The sequence below is a fragment of the Poecilia reticulata genome, chromosome 14 (assembly GCF_904066995.2).
Source record: "Poecilia reticulata chromosome 14, P_reticulata-male-v2, whole genome shotgun sequence".
NCBI lineage: Eukaryota > Metazoa > Chordata > Actinopteri > Cyprinodontiformes > Poeciliidae > Poecilia > Poecilia reticulata.
Window position 1 is genome coordinate 14,958,381 of NC_088843.1, and position 11,753 is coordinate 14,970,133.

General features: G+C 41.7%; 1 protein-coding gene across 1 annotated transcript in view; it reads right to left on the reverse strand.

Moving 5' to 3' along the window:
- The window catches only part of LOC103476207 (uncharacterized), a 33,510-nt gene extending 22,786 nt beyond the window's left edge, over positions 1 to 10,724 (reverse strand). Inside the window, exon 1 of the mRNA XM_017308644.2 lies at positions 10,363 to 10,724. The gene's annotated coding sequence lies outside the window, so the exon portion shown is untranslated. The remainder of the gene's footprint in view (positions 1 to 10,362) is intronic.
- Between the last annotated feature and the right edge of the window lie 1,029 nt (positions 10,725 to 11,753).

Sequence of the window (11,753 nt, forward strand, 5' to 3'; positions counted from 1 at the left end):
TCTCTGATATAATTATGTTGATAGAAGCTCCTTCCACATTATATTGGGTCAGTTCTTATTGTTGACTATTTTCTTTTTTGAGTAACATCACTTGATCGAGTCTTTTCTATTATTCCACTCTAACAAATAAGTAATAAAAGTATGTATGATTTTTGCTGATATCGTATCGGGCCGTTATCGGAATCGCCCGATATGCAACACTGCAATATTGAGTATCGGAGTGAAAGTACAATACATACAACAGGTATTATTCCACATCATCCTGAATGTGTCTGAATTCAGAGGAATTATTAAAACTTACTGATTTTGTGAGTTTACAAACAGCGTGTGTCTTATTTAAAGCACAAAATCAACAGTTACTAGAAAAAAAATAAAAAAAATTGTTCTCAAAAGAAGAAGGATTTTATAATTTCTAAGGGAAAGACAAATTTAAAGTTTGTAGGATCAGAACCACAAGAAGGAGTTTTTATGTTCCAGTCTGTGGTGTGAAACTATGGAACTAAAATAATGTCCAAACATTAACCAATTCAAATTTATAAGGAAACGGTTTACACTAAATATGGGACTGTTTTGACGTATTATGCTGTTGTTGTTGCAAAACACTGTTAGCCTCAACATTATGATTACTTTGTTGTTATTAGAGTTATTATTAGTAAATTACTGAATGTATTGCATTAAGCAAGAACCTGAGAGTAGAATGAAGGTATTCTGATACAATACTTACAAATAGGGAGAAGGGTTGGGTTTTAATAGGTTTACACTTCTACCCACTCCTTTGAATGTTTATTGTTTGCATTGCTGTCATTTTAATTGCAACTTGACGCATTCAATAAAATACACACACACACACAAAAAAGATAAATGCATCATTCTTCTACCGGCGGCCGTGTCTTCAGGGTTTTCACTTCCAAACGGATGCAAAAATCTTCCAATCTGAGCTGGAACAACATCTGATATCCTGTCATGTCTCTGCTGTGTTTTCTCTCGTCCCGAAGGCGAAATGCTCTAAATGATCTAAAACGGTCTCTTTAGGAGGTTAATCAAAACTGTGTTTAATTAGCCTGGTTCATGTGAAACAGCACTTCTGTTGGTTGATCCCAATTAGTCACTGAAGCTGATAAGTAACCAAGTCCTGTTGCTCTGTGCGCTTACATCCCTGCTGAAGCCGCTTCTCTTAAAACCTGCAGCCAAACAGTACAAAGAGTTTAGGGGCCTGTCTAAAAAAACCCACAAAAAAACACTGTTTCGCTTGTGATCAAAGAACTGACTTGTTCTTTTCTCTTGGCATTTTTTCATTGTGGTCCACTTGTTAGCTGTTTAAACTGCCAAACAGCAGATTGCCTCAGAGGTGACAGCCAAGCAAGAGAGAAAGAGAGAGAGAGGAATAACGGGAAGCACACAACGCCGATTAGAGTGTTACTGCACAGTGCAGGCACAGTCTGGCTCGGTGCTGACTGCGAGAACGCTGAAAAAGAAACTCTTCCATCAATTTAATGGCTCAAATCGAAGTGTTCCTGACTCAGGGCCATCAGACAGTGTGTGATGGCAATCCTCTGAGGTAAGTAGTGGCAGGAAAATAGCTGTAACATGCGGTGAAACGGCATTATATGTCTTCCAAAGATATCACAGGAAGCATAAAGCTATACCTGCGGATCACAACAAAGGCCACGATCAGATCTTCTCAAAAGATGTCAGGACAATATTTACGGCAAAACCACTGCAGAACGCGTCCACTCAGGTGTGCAAAAGCTTAAGGAGGCTACGCTATCAAATCCCTTCAGCTCCGTCTGAAGTGGAGCACATGAAAGAGGAGTGATTTGGAATTCAAACTCACCAAGATAAAAAGACACGCGCTAAAAAAAGAGATGGGAAGCAGGCCTACAAAGCAAGAGCTTTAAACGTCTGCAGGGGGAGTTCATGATGGCCTCCCTCGGCTCACAACACACCAGCAGAGGGAAGATAACAGACAGCCAACCGCCAGGAGGAGGACGGAGCACATGTCCATGTTTTGTCAAGAGATTTCACTCCCACAAACACCCAGCACTGCTGGGGACATAAATTCAGTATTTAGATGGATAAAGCTTTGCAAAAGTATTGATTTTACTTTATTGAGGCCATTAGATCAACACAAAGTATTGCAAAATCGTGAAGTTTCAATTTTTTCTTATCCTTAGTTAACATCAGGGGAATCAATAAATACAATAACTTAGTCTCAGCATAAATCCAGCTTTTCCGTGAAGGACTCAGAAGGTTTCTTTTTCCCCCTCTCTAGGGCATTAAGCTAAGGTAATTTTATTTATAAAGCACATTTTCAGCAACAAGGCAATTCAAAGTGCTTTTACATTTGACCTTAGTGAACAAACAGACAGCTCGGGGAGAAAGTTGTGGAAAAGTATAAAACCAGGTTAGATTACAAAACTTTAATCATCTCGCTGAGACGACTGGCCAAGGACAGAGAACATTAATCAGAGAAGCAGCTCCATCAATCCAGCCAGTTTGGAACAAAGGCAAGAAGAAAGAAAAAGTCATTAAAAGTCTTGTTTGCAGTTTGTTATGGAAAGCAGTGGCCAGGCTGATAAAAAGCATGGCAGCTGCTGCAAACAAACCAGTGAAAAACAAATCCTTCCACTTCACAATTATACATCACATCTTGTTGATCTATCACCTAATTTTATTTTATTTTTTTTATACATTTTGTGGTTGTAACGTGAGAGTGTGAACACTAATGCAGGGCATTGTAGCTCTTTAATTAAATCAGATGATAAAGAAACATATTTCTTCATCATCTGATAAAGACGGCGCCTGGTATTTGCAAAGTGAGATCACAGAGGCCTCTCCTTCTCCTGTAGGCTCCACAGTCTTCATCACCTGGCCTGTTTGGGATGCGAGGTTCTGCTCCAAATGGGGAGGCGGTGTATTTGGTACGTTCAAGATGGTTCTTTGAACGCACAAGATTGATGAAGAGCTCTCCGTTCCCACTCTACATCCCACTTTTATGCAGCTACTTCATCAAAAAGCACATGATGGAGCCAAACACAGTGTGGAGAGGATGACATCAGAGCAACAAGGTGAAAATGATCTACATCGGACCTCCAAATTCAACACAGACATTTTTTAAGACCGTTATGAATTAAATTAAATATGCATGTATATGTGTGTGTACAGACTAAGAGTAAGAAATGCTACTCCTTGTGAGATTAACCATGAGAGATTTTCAGATTCTTACTCAAGATTATGAGATTAATTGCCATTTCTTTTAATCAACAGGAGACCAGTGGTGAAGACGAATGTTGTTCAACCTATTGCTGATAAATTTGTTCTTATAATGAGGATGTAAAATTAGCTAGCTAGCAAGAGTATTAGCAGCCAGCGGTAGTCTCGACTGCATCGACTTACAAAACGCAATGACAACGTCTGCGCACGATTCAAACTTTTTCCAGACAGAAAAGTACCACGAGAAAGGCAAAAGGCAAAAACAAAATTTGAGACTAATGTGATTAAAGCCAACTTGCTTTTTTTTAAAAATAATTTAAGACACATTGAGGCCTAAATTTTAGATTCGTTCATTTAAAATCTTTTAAGGACGCGCAGACACTGTCGCAGCAGGTGGAGGGTTCTCCTCTGTTTACGGCGACAGGACGACCGCTCTGTTTGTTTTCGTGTAGCCGTCGAGGTGTGGACTCGGTTTACAGCAGAGCTGCTGCTGTGACAGGAAATATTGCTTCCTAAAATGTAAACCGACTGCTGTCCACTTCGTTGGAAACCTGATAGTTGCTGACTGAGGCTGCAAACCTCAAAATAGGGACATCACATAGTGGCTCTGTCTACATTTGATTCACAAGCTAAAACTCAGAACAATAGTCCGGCTGTTGATTCGAAAGGAATATGTAAATTGTGCCGGCTATCCGTCAGTTCAAAAGAATAGTAATAAAGCCAAATTATCTATACATGTACAAACATTTTGTACCATCTGTTTTAATAAAATTTTATGGAAAACGGTTCAAACTATGCTACAGAACGGACAGAGATATTTTCTCTAGTTGAAATCCTTTGCCGTTACAATTTCCTGCTAAAACATTCAGACTTCTGGGTCATAGCAGAACCAGCTGATGCTCCATTAACTCTGACCTGTAGCAGCTATTGGCTGTCCCCAGTGAGCAGCAGTATTTAAAGCTTTAGACAAAATTAATAATACATGCAGTAAGTTCATTATTTATTGCGTTCATGCATTTCCTATCTGGGTAACATTAGTGTCACAACCGTACGTCTTCTACACTCCAGTCCTGTATTATTTACAAGCATTGCTGCTATTATCCTTCAGTTTCCTTTCTTTCTTTCTCATGAAAAAAAACTCAGACTGGAAAACTCTCTCCATCTCATCATGCGCCTCCTTCCCAGACCATCGGCGCCGGTCTTCTCCAAACAGGCATCACCATCATCAATATCTCTGGCGTCCTCTCTATACCAGATTCAACTCAACTCCACCCCTTCTCCACCTTCAGCTCTTGAAACCTTCAGCATCCTCTCCACCACCAGCGGGGGGGGGGGAAACATCTTTAATATCACCATTAATGGAGATATTGCTGCCATTAACTTTGTGTATACTCAGGATTTATTCTTCTTGAAAGTAACCCAGTGCTTCAGTGTTTAGCTCGGACTCTTTCCAGCATAAAAACTTTGGTGGAGACATTACTGCATAGTTCACTCCATGGTTTTTCACCCTTTGTTTCCTTGCCTGAAGCAGCCAGTCACAGCAGATCAACACTTTTGTACTGAACCTTGTCTGTCAAAAGTGGATCATTCCTCTCCACATGCCTGCTCAGAAGGAGGGACTGCTGCAGTTTTCCTCCGACAACCTCTTTTAAGCAACTAGGATGATAAGATTAACCGAGTTTAGAATCTGACACACTAGATTCAGATTCTAGTGGATCTGAATCCGACTGAGCGGACTGCATTAGCATGAACTGAATAGGATTCTGGATTTGGACCTGCTTATTTTGAGATTCGCTGTGAGCTGGCTCTACATAAATAAGCCGAACAGAACCGAGTCGCTCTCCTAATCCTTACACGAGAAAAAGGACATCAAACCGTTTCAGCCGCTCGGTTAACTACAGGGAGCTAATCAAGGAAATACATGCAAGCTGCTCCATTTGTTTTGATGCAGCAGTAACATTTGCAGGAGTGTGCAGAGACGTCGGGTCCATTGGACAGATTAAATGCCGAGACGTGCAGCACAGTTTGCTCAATTAGTCCACATAACAGGACCAAAGAAGACATCCGCAACGAGAAAATGTTTGCTTCAAGAACAAGAGAAATGGCGCTAGATGTTCACATCTGGACAAGGAGGTTGGAGAAAATAGATTGACTCGTCTTCAAGCTAAACAGAAGAAAAGAAAATGCACTCGGGTAAACATCAGAGGCGATCATTAAATATACAAATAAGTCTGGAGCCAGGCCTATTTGTTAAAAACAAAGAGGAAACAGTCAGCAGGGGATCAGAGGGAGCCTTCATGCTGATGTCACATCCCTCCGGCGGCCCAGTGGGGCGTAGCTCTGAGGAGGCGCACACTGCGACTCAGGGAATGAAAACGACAACATTAGCCGGGTCGGTCGTTATCAGTAATGAAGGAGTAAACAGCTGGTTGTTTATAGAGTGTAGCTCAGGGACGTGACTAAAAACAACAAAAAAACAAAACGGATAGGGAGTTAGATCAGCACACAAATCAAATCAAATCAAATGACGATGAATTGTTCAATCAAGTGCAGTGAATGAAAAGAAAAACTACAAGATGACTCAAACTCTATTCAGGCTTACGTTACAAATCTAATGATGTCACACGAAGTAAACAAAGCGACTCGGTTCGGCGCGCCGCCCGCCGTGACTCAGTCGCCCAAATTAAAGCGCCGCGTTAACACTGGCCTTATAATACACCCCGATAACGATCGGTGCCGTTTGATTTAGATCCGTTTGGATGAACTGGGGGGGTGTCATGTAAAAAAAAAAAAGAATTTAACAAGAGTCTGGATGAGAAGAAATAAGAAATGTATTAAAACCTTGCAAGGTGAGAGGAGTCTGTCAAGTCTGCTCTGACCTTTTACAGGTTCTGGTCAGAGAAGAGAGACAATAAGTGTGAATCCCTGATTGTTATGTACCAACAGTTCTGTGGAGCCCAACACGGATGGTCTGGACATTAGGCTGTTGTTAAGGAACAGAGGTAGGAAAGAGGGCAGATAACTTCTACGTTGGGGGAGTAACACTTAGATAGTCTCCAGGATCAAGAAACTCCTGCTGTTATACGGCACTGTAGAGGTTTATAGGAGAGCAGCTTGACCAATCTCATGATGAGATCATGCAGACACAATCTGAAGCACAAGAGGGGTGAGGAGCACATGATGACGTTTTCCATTACAGGGGGGAAAGCAGACCCTTTCCAGATATGCGCTAAATTCGCTCGTCCGTCTCGTCAGACCTCACATCACGTCAGGCGAGAAGGGGGCAAGTCAAAATAATTACATCACTTAACTTCCGCAGTCAGCAGACAGAGTGATTGAAGCTGCAGAGTGGAGAGGAAAATTAGCGAACGGCGTGATGGAAAACATGCAGCAGTTTCTTCTTCTTCTCTTCTCAGCCTGACGGATTTACCATGCGGACAAACCTGAGTGGACATCTAGCGTCAGAATCCCCGTCTGAGATTAAAAAATAAAAAAGGGTTTCTACTTTCATTATTTGAAAGAAAGTTTACGATTACCTTTATAGGAAATATGTTAAACTAAGCCACTGAACTGCTCAAGAAAAATGCATTAAAACACTCAATCGGGAGTGTGATCTTTCAGAAAGTTAGAACAAAAAGCCTCCAAAAATAGAAGTCTCTGAAGAGAATTCGCCTGAAAAGAAGGTTTTGTCGTTGGCTGAGATTTGAGCCCTCTGACAGGTGATGATAAAACCAACCGTAATCTGCTTTGAATATATTTTAAATAATCTTCTCAAAATACAGACGGTCTTAGCAAGAACTGAAACCTTAATGGACCTCAGGTGGAAAATGTTCTGGCTTGGATAGAGCCTCACAGAAGCATTAACCCCTCTTGCACTTTATGTTAAAGATGAGAGAACTCCATCGTGTTTTATGTGACAGGGTGACACAAGGTAGAAGTACCAAAAAGGAGGCAAACAAAAAGCATGTTCCGTGTTTAAATTGACTCAGATACTCCTAATTAAAACAAAAGCAGCTATAATAGGAAACAATACGTTTGTGAGGCATGTTATGGTATGCATGAGAGTAATTAGGTTGATCTTTAAATATAGCCTCTACATTCTTCAGGTACACAATAACCTTTGCAGCAAAGAGAATCCGCCAAACCGTTTAGTTTTCAGGTCCGCCTCAGAAAAATAAACCCAAATAATATGCGAGACGATTCCTTTTGACAGGAGACTGCTTGGCTTGAACATAAAAAACCAACAGTAGCATCGATGAGCTGAAGTGGATAAAAACAGACTCTTTCTTTTCCCCCTTTGGAATTGGCGCCAGACGGTCTTCAAGGAAAATCAACGAAAACAACAACAGTGGGAAACTCACACAACCTTAGACAGCGTCACAGCACACAGAAAAAAAAAGTTACTCTTATCACTAAACTTGGGCTAAGTGACTCTAAGGGATATACGTTTTGAAGAACGGTGTGACCCCAGAGAACCAAAGTTTAGATGCATAATAAAATTCCTTGAATCGATCAGTCAGGATTTTGTCTTGCAGGTTATGTGAAGTGATAATTCTTAGAGTTTTGCTTGGGTTCGCTATTTCGTCATAACATTAGTAAGATGACAAAAAAAACCCTCATGAGTTTTTGTAGGGGTATAAAAAGGTCACAATATTAAAATGTGGCAATACATCTCGATTTGCAGACGCTGCTGTCCAGGTTGCTGTCATTTCTGGCTGTCGTCTGGATAAAATAAGTTTACTCTTTTATAATCCGCTGATATCAGGGAGAGAGCTTCAAGCGTGGCGCCCTCTATCTCTGCTAACGCTCGCATAGAAATCAGTTCTCTCTCTCAGGCCTGCATGAACAAAATGACATCACTCAATACTTTCATCTCTGGTTTTGGACATCTTGCATTTGTTTTGGGGCAGAAATGTTTTCTTGTAGGGTGTCGGACAATTTAGAAGCTACATTTCCTGAGATTTCTTCAGGAATAATCCCATTTCACATTGGGTCCATGTTTAACGCACCCAAATAAGCCACATATTAAGCGCCGACTGATCGTAAGTACAGAGGTGATACTCCATGTCAAATTATTGAAGAAGACTAAAGAGAATAAACGTTGCTAAACTGTGGCTTCGTTCACATGAGACTGCTGTTTGGGAACTTTCAATATTTTCAGATGTTAATTGTGGAAACGTGTTTAGACGACACACCTTGAATCCAGTGTTGACTTTGAGATTTATGAAATGCTGGGACAACAAAAAATGTTTGTGAACCAAAATGTTGTGCCTTCTCATTAAGCATTTAGCTCCCCTAATAACTTAAGACTAAATCATACATGAAGTTCAGGTCAAAAATCAATAGATGTCAATCAGAAAAATGACAAAAAAAACCCTGTTAATAATGCGAAATAATCTATTTATATTTAGATCCGACGCGCTGAGGCGTTCAGAACGAGCCTACCTGAGGCCGTCCCTCCCCCCATGCCGATTATTCATGTGTTCACACCAACGCCAACCACGGCCAAACGCATTGTGTTCTCAAGTTGTCCTTCCATATTTTGCCTCGTTCCACCTCCGTGAACATATTATCCCTCAAACACCCCAAAGGGGATTTTTGGTTCTGCAGCAAGTCTTTCACTTCGGCTGCAGGACGGAACGATTCCTTTAGGTGTTAAAGGTCAAAGCTTCTAAGACCTCGTTAAGTGCTCTATGCTTCACTGTGACGTCACGACGGTCTGCGTGGAGACTTTGTGGCTGTTAGCACTTAGCATCAGACCGCACATTTGGTCAGGTGAGAGTTACAGTTTGAAGGGTTATTATCATTAAAAAATAAATAAAATGCATATAAGTCTGGATCTACTTCTGGTTCACAATGCTGACAAGAGTATTTGAGCGTATAGCCTAAATACAGTACATAGAACTGCACAACAGAGATAAATAGTGATTGATTTTTTCACATAGCGATGTGGAACAGTGGACTATCCATGCACACAGTAAATAGTGAAATGGCTCCATCTAAGCACACGGTTCAGAACTATAGAGCCGGCCAATTAGAAATAAGTGCTAACTGCTCACAGAGAAAGGCTGCACCTGTCTTATTGTGAATGATCATCCTCCAGCCAGAGAGGCATCTTTTTTTTTATTTTATTTTTTTTATTTTAATCCCCACAAGCATCAAAAACTTTAGATTTCATGAGCAAAGCACATTAGCGAAACATTTCTCTGTCACCAACAAGGGTTCCTGTGGTTTTATATAAGCAATGAGTCAAGTCTATGGTGTGTGAAAGCAGCGTCAAGCTGTGCTGCTGAGTGATGGCTCTCTGTGGGGTGATCAATAGGCGTGACCCTGTCACAATAAAGAGTCATGCTGGCATCTAAAATACATACAGTGCAATAAACGCCTCACGGGAATTTATGTTGTTGGTTTTTTTTGTTTGTTTTTGCTCAATTTGGCTTTTGCACCTCAATGGTTCTTGTGTGTTTTATAACCAGTCACATTTTCTGCAGACTAGTTTCTGTCTAAGCAGTCCTTCAAAAAAAAAAACAGAAAACAGAACGAATTAGCTCCGATCTAAAGAGCCTCCTCTGTTTAAGCCATTAATCTTTCACCGATGCCGCTTGCACCAACAACAAAAGGCTCAAATGATGGTGAGTAAATCAGCTCTAAAATCTTGGCTGTTCTTCCTCCACCTTGTTGTTTTCAGGGCCACTCTGCAGGTCAGTGATGGAAAAAACACACTTCACTCCTGTTCGGCGGCTAGGTGGCGCACTGCCCGCTTCCCCCCACCAACTCCATGTTTCATCGCATCTTTGCGGTCTTGCCAACCTTTACCATGATGAGAAATAAAGCTGATGTGGGCCCGAGCCAGCAGGCCTGTCCCTTCACTTCTTCTCCCTGCCTAAATCTGCACTGTTTACCCAAACAGAACCAATAACCATCCTGCATGTGCCACCTTCTCGTGGGTTTTAAACAAAAAACGAAGGGGCACGCGCTGCGCGTTGTGGCACGTTTCGGGCAGAAGTGAACAACACGTTGCTATTGTAGTGGAAGTCATCGGGCCACGTAGGTGGAGGTTGTTCTGCGGCTCTTTGTTGGAACCTGCTGCTGCTGCTGCTGCTTGAGGCCGACAGTCACCAACACCACTGAGATTTAAACATGACTTACATCAAGAGTCCCGCTGTGTGTTCATCACTCACGCGCAGCCGAGTCACAAATCCTCACGCCTCATGCCGTGGACCCCGAGCGGAACCAGCCGGTGGGTTAAGTGTGCTGATCCAGATGTGTGACACTTTCCTCTGCGTGGGAGCGTAACGAGAGAGGAGCCCCGGTCTGAGTGGCAGATGCTCGGCGTGCTCGGTTGGGCTCCGGACTGAACCGACACGGCAGCGAATGTCATCAGAAGTGCTTGGCTCACTCAGCTGGCGTCACGTCCGAGCGTGTGTCACGCCGAGCCGCGGTGCGCGTGTGGCGAGGAGACACTGACGGGGGAGGTGGGCTCTATTGTCTCCGCTGTGGATGACATCATCCCACACCAATGGCGACGCGCACGAGACGAGCGGAGCAGGGGCGAGCACGCAGCACGTGCGGGCTGGTGGTGGTGGGGGGTTACGTGGGCAAATGGAGGGATAATAAACACAATAAAAATAAGAAAAATATGTCAAATGTTATGTAATTTAAGCTAATTAACCATTATTTTGCATGACAAGCAGTTTTACAGATGACACAATGTTAATTTAATAATAGTGTTGAATTTTATGGGGTTTTTTATATTGTTTTGAAATTATTTTGCTTTAATGCTCTCTTACTTTCTATCAGTGTTGTCTACATTTCCAAAATGTTCTCCCCCTTTATGCTCTTACTAATGCAGAGTAACTTATACTTGTGATGGGGAAATTATGCCTGTTGCGTTTACACATATGTTTTATTATTTACAATGAAAATCTTTAAGGTTGAAAGAAAAAAAACACCCTTTCAGAACAGCTTTGTATAACTACTGTCCTGTTTTATTTTTATTTTTTTACATGTGTTTAAGTGTTCTCCTTTTTTGATTTTGTTTTTATGTACATAGTGTTGTGTTCGTCATTTTACACGAGTGTCTTTGAGTGTTTAGAACAGCGCTGTACAAAAAATATACACTGCTCAAAAAAATAAAGGGAACACTCAAATAACACATCCTAGATCTGAATGAATGAAATATTCTCATTGAATACTTTGTTCTGTACAAAGTTGAATGTGCTGACAACAAAATCACACAAAAATCATCAATGGAAATCAAATTTATTAACCAATGGAGGCCTGGATTTGGAGCCACACACAAAATTAAAGTGAAAAAACACACTACAGGCTGATCCAACTTTAATGTAATGTCCTTAAAACAAGTCAAAATGAGGCTCAGTATTGTGTGTGGCCTCCATGGGCCTGTATGACCTCCCTACAACGCCTGGGCATGCTCCTGATGAGGTGGCGGATGGTCTCCTGAGGGATCTCCTCCCAGACCTGGACTAAAGCATCCGCCAACTCCTGGACAGTCTGTGGTGCAACGTGACGTTGGTGGA